The 15137-nt window shown below is 40.9% G+C and overlaps 1 pseudogene; it reads right to left on the reverse strand.

Annotated features, from left to right (window-relative positions):
* Nucleotides 1-4882: 4882 nt before the first annotated feature.
* LOC148101140 (uncharacterized) lies at nucleotides 4883-7374 on the reverse strand (annotated as a pseudogene).
* Nucleotides 7375-15137: the final 7763 nt, after the last annotated feature.

The following is a 15137-nucleotide window of genomic DNA, read 5'->3' on the forward strand; positions in this document are numbered from 1 at the left end:
TGCCTGATAATGCAGAGTTTGTAAGGTTGAGTTTTTTTTAATGAAGTGATTCAAAAAGTTTTCGCAATGTGCAAAGGAAGCCTCCATAGAAACAGTAGCACAGGGGTTAATCACAGAATTAAAACTATTAAAAAGAACTCGGGGCTTATGACAGTTGATAGAAATTACACCGGATAGGAAAGCAGATTTTGCAGCTTCAACAGTTTTCTGATATTTTGTTAAGTGGTCACGCAGGATGCCCAAAGATTAGCATCTGAGAAGTTGGGTGGTTTCTTTCTTCCAAGGTTGACGTGAAGATTTGGTGTGTTTAGTCCTTAGTGGAGCAACAGAGTCAAGGATGCTGGAGCATGTTGAGTTAAAAAGGTTAGCTAGCTCATCAACTGATAGGTCCGCACCGGGGTTAGCATCATAGGGGACCGAGTTACTAAAAGCGGAGGAAAAGTGAGCAGCAGTCACTGAATTTATCATGCACATCTCACGCAAGGACGCTCGCTGTCCAACTCCACGTTACACACTGTGACATTAAACATAACTGGGAAATGATCCGATAGTCCTTGATTTCTGTAATACAGACATCCAGACCATATGACAACACCAGATCGAGTGTATGACCTTTTTCGTGAGTTGGCTGCACCTCAAAGCTGGCATATGAAACAGGTGGAAGTTGTCGACAGCAAAAATCGTTTTTAAATACTGAAGCTAGCCCTCCACCTCTTCCGTTGGTCCGGGGAGAGCTAAAAAATGAACAATCAGGGAGAAGGAGTTCTGAGAAAGAAGAAAACTCACCAGGTTGATTTCCGTCAGGAATATAAAATCCAGTCCCAACAAGATAAAAAAAAAAGTCATTTAGGATGATAGTCTTGTTTGACAGTGACTTGGTGTTTAGCAGGCCCATCGAAGTGTTGCTAACAGGAGCACGTCCCAGCGGACAAACGTTACTGAGATTCACGCCACCTCTGTAGGACCGCACCCATCGCCAGACAGGTGAAGGCTTCGCCGGCAGGTCCCAGGGAGCAGGAGGTCCAACAGGTCGGAGGTCACAGCAAAAGATGCAAACTCAGCAGCCTGCAACAAGTGCTTTAAGGTGATACTGTGCAAAGGAGGTAACACCTCGAATCTGATAAAACACCTGGCGACGTATAGCCTTTTTTTAAAAGCCAAGAAATGCACCGTATTTGATAGCTTGCTGCAAGACCTTACACCGAGCACATCTACTGTGGGTGTGGTGCCTGTTATCGGACCCGGAGTTAGCAACATCCCCCAAGAACTCGAAGAGGAGAGTCCTGGCCCTTAGCCCTGCCAGTGTAGCAGAAATGATGAGGATGATGATGCAGCAGCAGCCGTTCTTCTCTGCGTGAGTAGCTTAATGTTGTTCGTGTGTAATTTATGTTGAGTAGGCTAACCACGTTAACCACGTACGGTGAACTAGCAAACACCGTAGTATCGTAGTTACATGTGGCTGTCTTCTTGTTTGATAGAGTGATACCATATATGCACTATAGCTGCAGAAAAGGCTAACATTGTTATCTTTTTACAAAAAAAGCAGCTAAACATGAGAGGTTTTAGGACAAAGTTTGTGTTTTCCATTTTTTAAGCCCCGGTTCCAACCAAAGAAGGTATGTTGTATCAACAAAAAAGGCTAACTTGGTTATCATTTTGCAGAAACAAAGAGGCTGCTAAAAATAAAAGCATAAGAGGTTTTTGGACAAAGTTTGTGTTCTCCATTCTTTAAGCACCGGCACCATTTCAAAAGTACTGATTTGGCATCGGTATCGGATAAAACCTAAATGATACCCATCCCTAGCCAGGATGCCACCTTGTTTCCCCCGTCTTCTAGAGCACTGGTAAGCAATGTAGGCAGTCAGGTATGTTCACCAAAAGCGGAGGAAGATTTTCCGGCTTGCTTTGCAATCAAGCGTTCAGGGTTTTAATGGCCGAAGGTTCAGAAGAGTTTGGCGATCATAGACAAGTAAAGCAGAGCCATCAGGGCAACATAGAAAAAGAAAGGTAACAACCAGCAGACACAATCCAAAGAGAGGGCTCGCTGTGCACACTGGCGCCATCTTGGATCTGTTGATCTGTAGTTATCTGCTGTATTGTTTGGGGCCATGCTTACAAAAGCATTGTGTATCTTTGTAAACAACACTCCTGTCACTTTTTTCAGCAATTAGATTTCCATGTGTCCTTTCATGAGTATAAGTGGATTGCACTTGTGAAAAACTTGCCAAATCTTCTCCGTCAATGCCAAACAGCTTGTTATGCTATTGAGCAGGTCATCTACTGATCTGAAGGTTGGTGGTTCATTTCCAGTCTGCATGCCAAATATCCTTGGGCAGGATATTAACCCCAATTTGTTCTCTGATCCATCCAACAGAGTATCAGGATGAATGAGTGTGATTGTTAGATAGAAAGCACTTAAGCATAGAAAAAAGTGCTTGCATGAAAAACACTGTGTAAGAATCAGTCTGTTTACCATATTGTGTTGGATGATAGGTTTGAAGTAACATAACACACACACTGTTAATACGTAATTATGGTCAAAAACTATTAAAAAGAAACTGCATAAATAGATTTAAATATATATGTCAAAGAAAAATAAGAAAGCATATTTTGCTATATAAATATGTACCTAAAATATATCTAAAATCGATCTCAGGTTCTCTAAAGAACCTAGTTAATATTTCATGTTCAAATGTGTAATATTGATTGTATGTGGACAATCCTGTTTTTCATATAATTAATCTAATAATTTCAGATGACAGAGAATTACAAATTAAAAAACAAAAATACCCATTTGATTGAAATCAGGGTAAAATCAGAGTTGTTGAACTTCAGCTCTTCAAAGAGCTGCTGAATGTTTGGAACCTACAGTGTTTCTTGAGTTTTGGCACCAACAGAGAAAAGTCCCAAAGCTTCCTGCGTTGTTTACTCATTGACTTCCTCTTCAGTGCCTATACTAGTTCACAGTACATAAGATCTATACATCCAATACTTTTGTACTTGTACTTTTTCTTAGAACACCTGAGGGGGAAAAACACTAAAGTAAAAACAGTAAGTGCATGTGTTTGTCTTACTATACCAAATTGACAACATATGAGAAAAAACTGAAACTCCCTCTAATTTCTGATGACTGATAAGGAAGTTGCCTGTTCACATTTAGCTCCACATAAAAAAAGAAAAAGTAAATTAAAGCAAAACAGGTCAACACAACAAACAAAACATGTCTTTTACACCACCTGGTGTGTACTTAACAGTGTACTCTGTGGTAGGGATGGGTATTGATAAGATTTTCACGATTCCGATTCCATTTTCGATTTTGTTTAACGATTTGATTCTTTATCGATTCTTTTTTAAAAAAGGAGAACACTAAGGTCGATTAGCTTAGAACTTTGTTTTATATCTTCTCTTTGAACAAGATAGAAATTTAGGAGTAACATGGCCTTACAAACCCAACAGTGAGATCTTAACAGATCCAACCCACGGCTCTTCAATGGGGTGTCACAGGGTCCCCAGGAAAAAAAATTGTAACTGTAAAATAATAAAATAAATATTCTTCTGTAGCAATAACAAAGTATAACATACATTATTCTGTAGCAATTACACAAGAATATCCAGTAATTTGCATATTCGTAGTGTTTCCTCCCTTAAATGAAATATCTACTTTGCAAGTATTGCAAGTTGCCCTGTTGTCATCCGTTCTCGTAAAGTATAGGCGCCGTGTTTCCTGCCAGGTAAATGACGCTCCGCAAAGTGGTGACGTCATTCGGGGCGACTGGAATCGATAAGGGAATCGTTTGCAAAAATGGCAAACAATTCCAAGGAATTGAAATAGTGGGAACCGTTTCTCAACAAGAACCAGTTTTCTACGATACCCATCCCTACTCTGTGGGCTGCTTTTAATTTATTTTATGCAATTCTTTCCAAGCATGAAAAACTGCCCACTGTTAGATAGCACATCTGCTTTCCTGTTTTCATAAATTTCATTATGTGATTGTGATTCAAATCACAGAACACAGTGTCATTCTGTGAGATATTTAGTGCCATTAATACCATGATGCACAGTGAAAAGGACTGCGCAGTGTTGTAACCTGAGCAAATGTATCATGTTTATGGAATAGGTAGGAACTGATACCCTCGGGTTTTATACATGTGAAGTCTACTGAACCAAAGTATGTTAAAACACCTGTTTAGGTATGTCATTGCAAAGCTGGGTTAAAGGTAACTTTAACAGCTATCAGTGTATCAGCCATCAGTGGGCTACAAAACCACAGCTGGAATGTTTTGGGGGTTGATGTGCAACAGCTTATCCTAGCTGCTTGAGCGTAATGGCTTAAGCTCAAGCGCGCTTTGGTTTTCCAACATGACAATAATCATAAACTTACCAGCATATGTGGTTCACAAAAAACAAAAATGAAGGTTTGTGAGTGGTGTAGTCTGGACTTAAATTCAATTGGCATGATTTAGCATGATCTTAAACAGGCTGTTCATGCTCGAAGTTCTACAGCGGGCTAAAATTCCTCCTTGCAGCTCTTCCTGCCAAGGGTAACACAGAGGGTCCAAGGAGGTTTAGGTTTTTTCCCTTGATAAATAAATTCATCGTTTAATATTTGCATTTTGAATTTACTGGAATTATTTTTGTCTAACATTAAAATTAGTTTGAAACATGTAAGTGTGACTAATATGCAAAAAAGTAAGAAATCAGAAAGCTAAATAGATTTTCACAGAACATGCTTATGCAGAGTCAGAGTGCTATTGAAACACAGCAGAAACACCAAGCAAATGAAATTGTTAATGTTCAAAAAATCCAAATATCATGGCCATGGCTTGGAACATATGAAACTTCCTTCAGCCTGGAAACAACACAAAGTTGTCATCCTCCTCATCAACTGTCCACCTGCATCATGTCCAGCAACTGGAAAGAAAAAGGAACAAAAAGAAACATGGTGGTTTGACTTATCACTACTGCTAATGTGGCTGCAAAGCAAAATAACTGAACAGCAACACTGAACTTAATTAAAACTTTAGACCAGGGGTCGGCAGCCCTGGGAAGGGTTGACTGATGGCGCAACCAATGTTCCCTCTAATCTTTCATGTGTGTGAGCGAACTCACAGACTCCCTGAGCGGACCCTTGTGTCACTACCCGATCCGTACCGGAAACCCGATCCGTACCCCGCATGCGCAAATCTTACGTCACTTCCTGTCTTTGCCAACATTGCAGCATTCAATATATTTGAATGATACGGTTAGCGCCCAGTTAGCTCCTAGCATTTCTCAACAGCTCTGCCTCCTTTTTGACTCCCGGGACATTTAAACAATGGATAATCCGTATACAAACAAATTCATGCTTTTCTCCTCAACAGAGAGCGTTCCCCAATTGAACAACAGCGCCGTAAAATAAGAAGAATGGCGCCTAATTACAGAGTTAATAATACAGACTTTATAATATGTCACGTGAAGATTCATCAGCCAGATGAAGTGTTTACTGACAACTGACAGTGATAGCGGACATTATCATAACTACTCCAATCAATCTTCTCCACACAAACAAGCATAAACACACTCGACTATCACTAAATCAAATTTAACACACGTTTGTAATGACGCTAATTCAGTTTACAATAGGGTTCATTCGCTCAGTCAGCAGGTGGCAGTATCCTCGTACACTGGGGAGTAAACTGCCATTAAACGAACAGAAGAAGAAGCAAACATCTGCACATGCGCGGTACGGATCGGGGAGTCCTGATCCGTAACTATCTTTTTATTTTTTTGTTTTTGTCTACATTATATTAAATGTTTCATTATTGGAAACATTTTAAGAGATACTTATTATTCTTAACATCTTAACAGATACTCTGCTCCGTAACTATCGTAAAACGCTTCGACCGGAAATAGACACCTTTCGCGCATGCGGGGTACGGATCGGGTTTCCGGTACGGCTCGGGTAGTGACACCTTGGACCACTGTGAGCGACATTAGATGTGTACAATGTGGTGACGACAGCATCGCATCCATTGAAGTTACATGGTTTATAAAAAGAGCCAAATTACAGCATTTACATTTCTGTTAGAATACCTTTAATTAAGAGCTTTAGCCCACTTAGTGAAAATTACAAAAATCTTTTTTTAATGACCTGTGCACTCTGTCAACGCTATTGGAAGTATGAATATTTAACTTTAACTATGGCAAAACATGAACTGCCAACCAAATCAAGCCTATTATAAACTCCAATGTTGAAACTTAATATTTTTATTATAAAGCTCTGACTTGTGTTATGATGAGTATGAGCCAGTCTGTGAAGCTCCTGGTCCTCCTGTCCTACTGTGGTCTGGGAGACCGTCCTACTGTCCTGTAACTCTTTGTCTGCAAAATACAGTATATAATGACACAATTATTTGCATTTCTAATACTCATAAACTAGTGACAGTATTTAATGATCAATATCCATAAATGAAAAATCAATAAATGACACTAGATGAGAAGTAAACTTATTAAGAGCTTAAATTTCACCTTATTTTTCCCGTCTGTCCTTCTCACGTCGTCCAGGTTGATGGCCTCGTCTGCTTGCAGCTTTGACTTTATGCACATCAGCTGGTCCAAATGGTCCGCCTCACGACGATTTCTGGATGCTGTTTTGAGACGATTCATTAAACTAAAGCCTCTTTCGCAATCTGCACTGGATGCTTGGAATGTAGCACAAATATCCACAAGCTGCGAGATGTGTTTTAGCTCTTCACATTTTAGCGTCACAGCCACCATATCTGAGAATGTGCTGATTGACCCATGTTTAAGTTTGTGCCTCATTATGTACTTGAAATCAGAATATTCACTGTTTATGACCTCCGCTGAATGTGGAGGGTGGAGAATGGCCTCGTACTTCTTTGTCTGCTGCTCCATACTCAAAGCTGATGTCTGAGGTCAATGCCTCAATGTCAAATGCAGACCACTCCTTTAATTCATCCTCTGGAAAACGAGCATCCGAGTGATCACAAAGCTTACGAATAACACGAGTAATCTCACTGGTATTCCTGCCATCAGCAGATGAGGCCCTCATCGCCTCTTTGACACTGTCACTCCACTTAACATCCTTTTCCTCTGTCAAGTATTGGGAACGCAAATTCTCAATCTTTGCTCTTGCCAAGCAGTGCCCTTCCATCACAGTCAGGTTGCATCTTTGAAAAGAAAGACACAGGTGTGCCAGCTCACCCAAAACATCTCCCAGAGCGGTGAGAGTAACCTTGAAGTTTGAATCGGTTAGCTTTTTGTAACAGTAATTTGCCACTGGATCTGTGTTATCACTGGATTCTCTCTCGCAGTATTCTTCCAGCACAGTGTAGTTCCTCAGCATTCACAGCTTGGTGACGCGACAGCCAATTCAATTCAATTCAATTCAATTTTATTTATATAGCGCCAAATCACAACAAAAGTCGCCTCAAGGCGCTTCATGATACAGAGAAAAACCCAACAATCATATGACCCCCTATGAGCAAGCACTTTGGCGACAGTGGGAAGGAAAAACTCCCTTTTAACAGGAAGAAACCTCCGGCAGAACCAGGCTCAGGGAGGGGCGGGGCCATCTGCTGCGACCGGTTGGGGTGAGAGAAGGAAGACAGGATAAAAGACATGCTGTGGAAGAGAGACAGAGGTTAATAACAGATATGATTCAATGCAGAGAGGTCTGTTAATACATAGTGAGCGAGAAAGGTGACTGGAAAGGAAAAACTCATTTATTTAATATTAATTTCTAGTATCAGCTGATGTTTGCTGGAGCCACAGCTGTAAAGCTGCTGGTCATGATGTCGGTTTGGTTATCTGGTGAGAGGGAAACATGAAGATGAAACCAGGAGACGTCCTTACTGAATCATCAGAGCTGAACAGGTGATGGAGAAACAGGTTTACCTTTTAGGTGACATGGATGAGTTGAAGGGAAGTTATGAACTGTTTCTGAGAGACAAATAACACCAGGATCCTTTTCTAAGTAGCTGACAGCTGGTAACTGTGCAGGGGCGGGTCTAGGAAAGTGTTGCCAGGGGGCAGGTAGGGCATTAACAGGGAGAGGGGGCACAAAGAAATACTTTTCTTTCTTATTCTCATTTAAAATGTCTGTTATTAAATATCTATCTGAATCTTACAACCAAAGTTTTAATCTGATGTAAAATGCATAGAAATCATCTGACCATCTGCTTCAGGAGCTGTCCACTCAGTGCAGCATCAGCACCGGAAATACAAGGATACTGTCACGGACCTGGTTCCAGGGACTCGGGTCCATGAGCAGTGTGGACTATTATTATTGTTATTATTATCATTATTATTATTATTTGAGGGTTGTGTCTTCTGTACTGCTGCTGTCCTGTGTTCCTTGTTTGTGTACTGGCAGGTGTGTTTGGGTGTGTGTGTGTGAGGGTGCGGTCATGACAGGCACCTTCAGGCCTGGTGGATGTGGCCCTGCCAGCTGACTGATCACACCCAAGGACTGTCACGCACACCTGGCGCTGAGCAAGCCTCATTGGAGGAGCTACTTTAGAGTGTGGTGGAGCTCTCTCCGACGCTGGATCGTTCAGCGACTACCCGTCAGTGTTTTCAGGCTAATCAAGTGAGTGATAGTCTGTTGCTGTTTAGAGGTGTGTTAACGGCTGCCTCTGTGGATTTTCCAGCAGGAGTGCGGGAACGGGAGGGCAGCGAGCACAGAGTCCTGCACTCACACTTACACATCCGTAGACTCGAGACAGAATTCACAATGTGTTTTCAGGACTTTCAGGTGTATGGACCAATGCTTTCTAGTCTGATCAAACCAGAAAGCTTTAATGAGCAGCTGGATTTGTCTCACATTAACTGGCTGGACACAGAGGACATCGAAATTGAGCTGATTGGACTGACAAACTCGACTCTGTAGAGCAGCGGCCCCCAACCCCCGGGCCTCGGACCGGTACCGGTCCGTGAGTCGTTTGGTACCGGGCCGCGAGAGTTGAGGCTCAGGTGTGAAATGTTTGGTTTTCAGGGTTTTTGTCGGTTTTCAGCGTTATTTTGTTATCGTTTTTATCATTTACTCGGTTTTCCTGGGTCTTTTCACGTGTGTTATGAAAAATCTTCTTTTTTTCGGTACCGGTACTAGTTTTATTTTGTTGTATTTATCCGCGACACCTTAAAGGCCGGTCCGTGAAAATATTGTCAGGCATAAACCGGTCCGTGGCGCAGAAAAGGTTGGAGACCGCTGCTGTAGAGGTCAAAGTTTGCAGAATCACGAATGTAGCTGGAATCCACAGCTGTGCATGTTCATGGAGTTTGTGTTTTCACCTGCTGGACATCACTACCTGACAAGTTTAACTGTCTTCAGAACATTGCAGAGGCCTTATTGACAGTATTTGGCTCTACATGTCTGTGTGAGCAGATTTTCTCTCACATGAGTCCTCAGGTCTGAATGCTGGACACTCGGAGACCTGTGTCTCTGAGTGGGAGACCAGAGATCACATTAACATGTGTGTCTCTGTATTAACAAACATGCCATATTGACCCAGTTTATTTTTCTTATCACTGTTGTGAGGAGACCATAATTAACATTTGCATCTTCTGTTGTACAGTCCATTTGCTGTTATGGATAAAAAGTGTCTTTTTTTTGTTTCAAAACAGCTGATAACTATTCGCTGACAGCTGCCAACATCTGCAAACAAATATAATCCTATAAAGTGTCTCTATGTAGTGTGTAACTGTTAATATAGAGCGTTATTAAATTTATTGCTAATGCAATCATATGGCACACTGACTTCTGAGGAAATTTCAGATGGCACTCGTCACCAGAAAGGTTGCCGACCCCTGCTCTAAACAAATCAGTCATAATTCTTGCTGCGTTTCTTCTCTGTTACTGGGCTACATTTCCAGGAAAAAATCTACAGGCACCTGGAAAACTTTGAAATGTTCATGTTAAAAACAGAAATAGCCACAAGGAAAGTCAACTATAAGTAAAAGTTACCTATATATCTCATCCACAATGAGTAAATCTAGATTCTTGAAGACGTTTCATCCGAGAAGCTTCTTCGGTTCTGAGGTTAAATGGTGGAGAGTCCCAGATTTAAGCCCTTCTTTAACAACTGAAATGGTAAATGGACTGATTCTTATATAACATTTTTCTACTCTCCCAGAGTACTCAAAGCGCTCTATATAACATGCCACATTCACTCAATCACTGACTGCAAACAGAGTGCTTTTCTAACAACATTCACACACATTCACATTCTGATGGATGTATTGGAGGGCAACTTGGGGTTAGTATCTTGCCCAAGGCATGCAGACTGGGGGAGCCAGGGATGGAACCACTAACCTTCCAATCAGTAGGTGACCGGCTCTGCCTCCTGAGCTACAGCCCCACAAGTCTTGACACTTTTCTTTCCAAGCTCCTTAGACTGAGATGACCTGGTTGACTGAGACCCTTCACAGACATTTTGTATCTAATGGGCTAAATGAGGTAGATGAAGTTAAGTTTACACTTCCAGTTAGTAAATGGGAGACTGGGAGCAATGAAAGGACTTCATCTAGTTGTAAAAAAGCAGGGAGTTTTTGTGCAGATCCAAAATGGTTCCTCTTTTCATTTGCTTTCATTAGTCATGTCTATCACACAAAAAATCTGGAATCACAAAAGAAACACAATTACAGGGATTTTCTTCATTATTTTCAACTTTAAAATACGTATTGGTCATTAGTTTGAATAAAGCACAATCAGCCTGTTAGTCTAAGGAGCTTGGAAAGAAAAAAGCGTCTGGACTTCTTTGAGTTGCTTGAAGACGTTTCACCTCTCATCCAAGAAGCTTCTTCAGTTCTAAGGTCAAAAGGTGGAGAGTCCCAGATTTAAGCCCTGTGGGAGTGTCCCCTGGAGAGGGAAAATGGACCCTAATGATCCTCTACCTAATCACACGAGGCAAGATGTGAAAATGGGTGTAGGTCACAATCAGCCAAGGTTTCGAGTGAACCTGCTGTGAAACCTGGCCCCACCCTTTCATGTGATTTCCTGAGGTCAGATGGCCCAGGATGTGAGTGGCTGTTAAGGTGTCTAAGAAGGATCTCAAAACTGGATTATAGCTGGCAGACGTTTATGAAGTGACTGTTTGGTCTCTCCAATGTAGAGGTCTGAGCATTTGTAGTCTGGATGATATGATGCAAAGCTTGAGTAATGCTATCTGGGAATGTTACACTGTAGTGGACAGATTCACCTATGTTGATGTTTACAGGGAAACTGTTTAAAGGGAACGGATCTAAATTAGATTGTTTGGTGGTACATATTTGTTACATTGTTTTTGGAGGCCTTTTGTCTTGCTTTATTAGATGGATACAGTGAATAGTGAAAGGAAAGCACAGGGAAAGAAAGAGGGGAAGACATGCAGGGCCATGGGTCAGATTTGAACCCAGGCTGTCTGCTCTCAGCCATACAGCATATGGTCACCTGCTCATCCCAGTGAGCTAAAACAGCCCCTATTCATTGTTTTGCATTTAGATAGATAGTCTGTATATATAGCACCCATCAACTCCTTTGCAACCCATGAAAGCAAAGGTGAAGTAAAGGATTTTGCTAACATCCACCATCTTTTATAAAATTTTATCGTTTGGATAATACAAACATACATATACATATGAAAATCTGTTGGTGTATTTACAAAGTAACATCTTTACGTTTCTGAAAATATCTCTATTCAGTACAATGAAACAAACCCCAACCACAGATGCCAAGAGAGATTAATGAGGTGGGTACCATGGGGAAAAAAATCAAATAGTTTAAATGTCAAACCAAACCACATTAGAAGTGGTTGAAATTTTAGAGTTATAATTATTTTAATGGTGGACAGATCTCGTGTCTGCTGTTGGCCTGAAACAATAACATAAAATGTAACTGACATGGCAGCAAGCACAGCATTCAATGGTTGGGCAACTGACTAAAGCATATGGGCATTATGTCTAAGCAGTAAATAGCCTACTGAGTGAACAAAGGACGTGTGAGATGTAACTCATTTACTTTGCAAAGTAAAGGAGATAGGGAATGATTGTCAGTGGACCAAACCATTGTGAATATGGGAGAGTCCATTTTTCAAAACTTGAACTGTGCTGTTTTGCATATAACAAATGCCTTTCAAGGGTGCAACAGCAGTACAGTATCTTCTAGGGTACCACCCCAGTCATTAGATATTATTCCACTAAAGTTACAATAAGGGACCTTATTTTTTGAGAGTGTAGACACAGTTTTCATTGTAAATGTAGTAAGAGGATCTGCTTGGGAAGATATCAACAGTCATTCACCAGGAGCCAATTAATCACGTGAGAGAGACACTCATGTCTGTTACTAGAGACCCAAAATGTACCAACTGTGTCTGTTGGTACATTCTAGAAAAGGGCTATAACCTTAAGCGACCTTAAGGCCCAAAAAGTTGATTCTGTTCATCTAGATGCAGCATTTTTACTCCACAGTCTATTCACACCTGCAGGCCAGTGGCCACCAGTGTTGGTCAAGTTACTTGAAAAAAGTAATCAGTTACTAATTACTGATTACTTCCCCAAAAAAGTAATCCTGTTACTTTACTGATTACTTATTTTCAAAAGTAATTAATTACTTAGTTACATTTTAAAAACATGATTTACAACCTGAATAGGTGATAAAGCGATAGATCTTTCAGCCCAATTCTACTTTTTCTGCATAATCATCATACAAAATGTAATCAGATGGAAAAGTCTCTTTTTAAAACTTGTTTTATTAGTTTTAACCTTTTAACTTTATGCATCAAGCAAAAATTTAATTATATGCAACATTCTCTGACTGGAAGAAATTAGTTTAACATTTAAACCTATTTTCTGCACATTCCAGCACATAATTTTTTTTGTGTGTGTTTACACTCACTCTTTCAAATAGATGCAAGTAAAACACAGCAGAAAATAAATAAAGTCAAAGACTAGCGGTCCTGTTGCTCTATTTTCACCTGTAAAGCAGGAGTGGGGTAGGCGGAGGTTTACCCTGGTGCAGGTGTGCCGCGGTCAGTGGAAGAATCCGCGAGTTTCTCTGTGAGTTTCCCATTACGTCGTAGCTACTCGGTGCTTGTTTGGAAGTTTAGGGTTTTTTCCGCTGTAAAAAGAAGTTTTCTTCCCACGCACAACGGACACTAATGTTTTTGTCACTTTTTATGGAATCAAACTCAAAGTAAGGTCAGTACTTCCACGCTTTAAACGCTGCACGCTCATACTCTCTCTGCACTCGATATATGATCCATTGTTGATCTGCACACAGCTGTTGTCACGAACGTCGCACTCGCTTACGTCACTGTCATGAGACACTCTCGCAAAAAATCACGGTTTTAGTAACGCAGTAACGCAGCGTTCCTGCGGGAAAGTAACTGTAATCTAATTACCGTTTTTGCAATAGTAATCCCTTACTTTACTCGTTACTTGGAAAAAGGAATCGGATTACAGTAACGTGTTACAAGTAATGCGTACACAGATGTACACATCCTGGTTTGAGCACGGAGTCAAGGAGGCCATTTACGTGAAAAGGGAAAGACCATCTCTGAATCAAGGAGGGGGCCTAAGCGTACGTCTTTCAGCATCATACAATGCTGTTATTGCAGCCTCTGTGAATGGTACCTATGACCAACGATTAACTGTCACTGATCAGTTGTTGATTCAGAAACTGACCTCATGGCCCATTGTTCCTTCAGTGGGTTGGTTTCAGTCATTGTGCAAAGGTACTGTTTATAAGATTGGGGAAACCTGCAGTCAGCTGAGACTGAAGAAGTCACTTGGACGAGTGACGAAACGTTTTTCCCACTGAAAACGCTGCATCCAGATGAACAGAATCAACCATTTGGGATTTCCTTATCTGGATGATTAAGCATGCATCAAGACAATTGGACCGTAAGCTTTCATTGAACATTCAAATGCAAAACATGCATCTTAACATATGTCATTGAACAGAGCACTGTCATGTGAATGCATTTATGTGAGCATTTACAACTTATTAACATGCCAGGAGTGCTCTCTGTGACGAATATCAGCGCAGTCATCAGTGATAATGAGTTCTCAGATGGATGGAGACCTGTCAGTGCTTGTGACACCCACTCCCACTTCTATGGAAAGTAAGTGCTTTAGCAGCCTCAAGAACGTGGGGGTGTCCATGGCAACAGAGCTGGATGGCTCTTTTACCTTGAAGATGAAAACAACATAGCAGATAATTCACATGCATATAATGTCAATCAATTATGCATGAACTCGGGTGTTCAGACAGCATCCCATGCTGACAGAGTACAGATAATCACATGAACTCATTCTTTCTTCACTTTGTGTGGGTATGCACGACATTACTGAGATAATACTGTCACTGTGAACAAACGTATACCATGCCAGGAAATGGACTATAATGATGCAAATGTAGCAAGGCACATATCTCTTATGACTGCTATATGCAACAGCTCTGTGTTGAATTATATAGTGTGATCACAGTTTTTAAGTCTCCAATACTGCAGCCTGGTGCAAAAGGTCATGAATATTTCACCTCATTCTTTTTTAGTCTCTCCTGCTCCTGAAGACAAGGAGCTACATTTTGTAGCTCATCTGAGGACTCTCAAAGTCTGTAAAATGGTCTCACTCCCATCATTTCAGTGGCAATTTCATGGCCTGTTGATCCTATTTTGGGTCAATTTCACCACAATGATGCTGCACATTTTCTAATCTGCTGCAACCAGTTATAAAAGCTCAAAAATGAAAGCAAACGTGGATTATTCTTGTAATATCTCTTTTTAATTTATTAGATCACAAAAGTCTAACCCGTACACACAGGGGATTTTCTACCAGATGGCCAGGAGTCTGCCGGTTTGGAAAAACAAAAAGCTGAAGACAAAATTTGCATAAATATGAGTAAAGGCTAGCTGTCAGCTTCTTAATGAGGTTAGTGAGTAAAGGGCTGCAACATGCCTTTTCGACACTTTTTGACACAAAGCATGTGGACAACTTCATCTAATCCAGAGATATCTATTAGACCCTGCTGCTTCAAACTGCTGGTGATGCATGGGAAGCATAATAGCTTCTGAGTGTGTTACTGATTTATTGAAGAATCTGATGCTACATATGGTGCAGTGACATGTCAGTGATTACACTGTGTTCACATCATTTAAAA

Source organism: Neolamprologus brichardi, chromosome 9 (genome assembly GCF_056152115.1).
Source record: "Neolamprologus brichardi isolate AB-2024 chromosome 9, ASM5615211v1, whole genome shotgun sequence".
Classification (NCBI taxonomy): Eukaryota; Metazoa; Chordata; class Actinopteri; order Cichliformes; family Cichlidae; genus Neolamprologus; species Neolamprologus brichardi.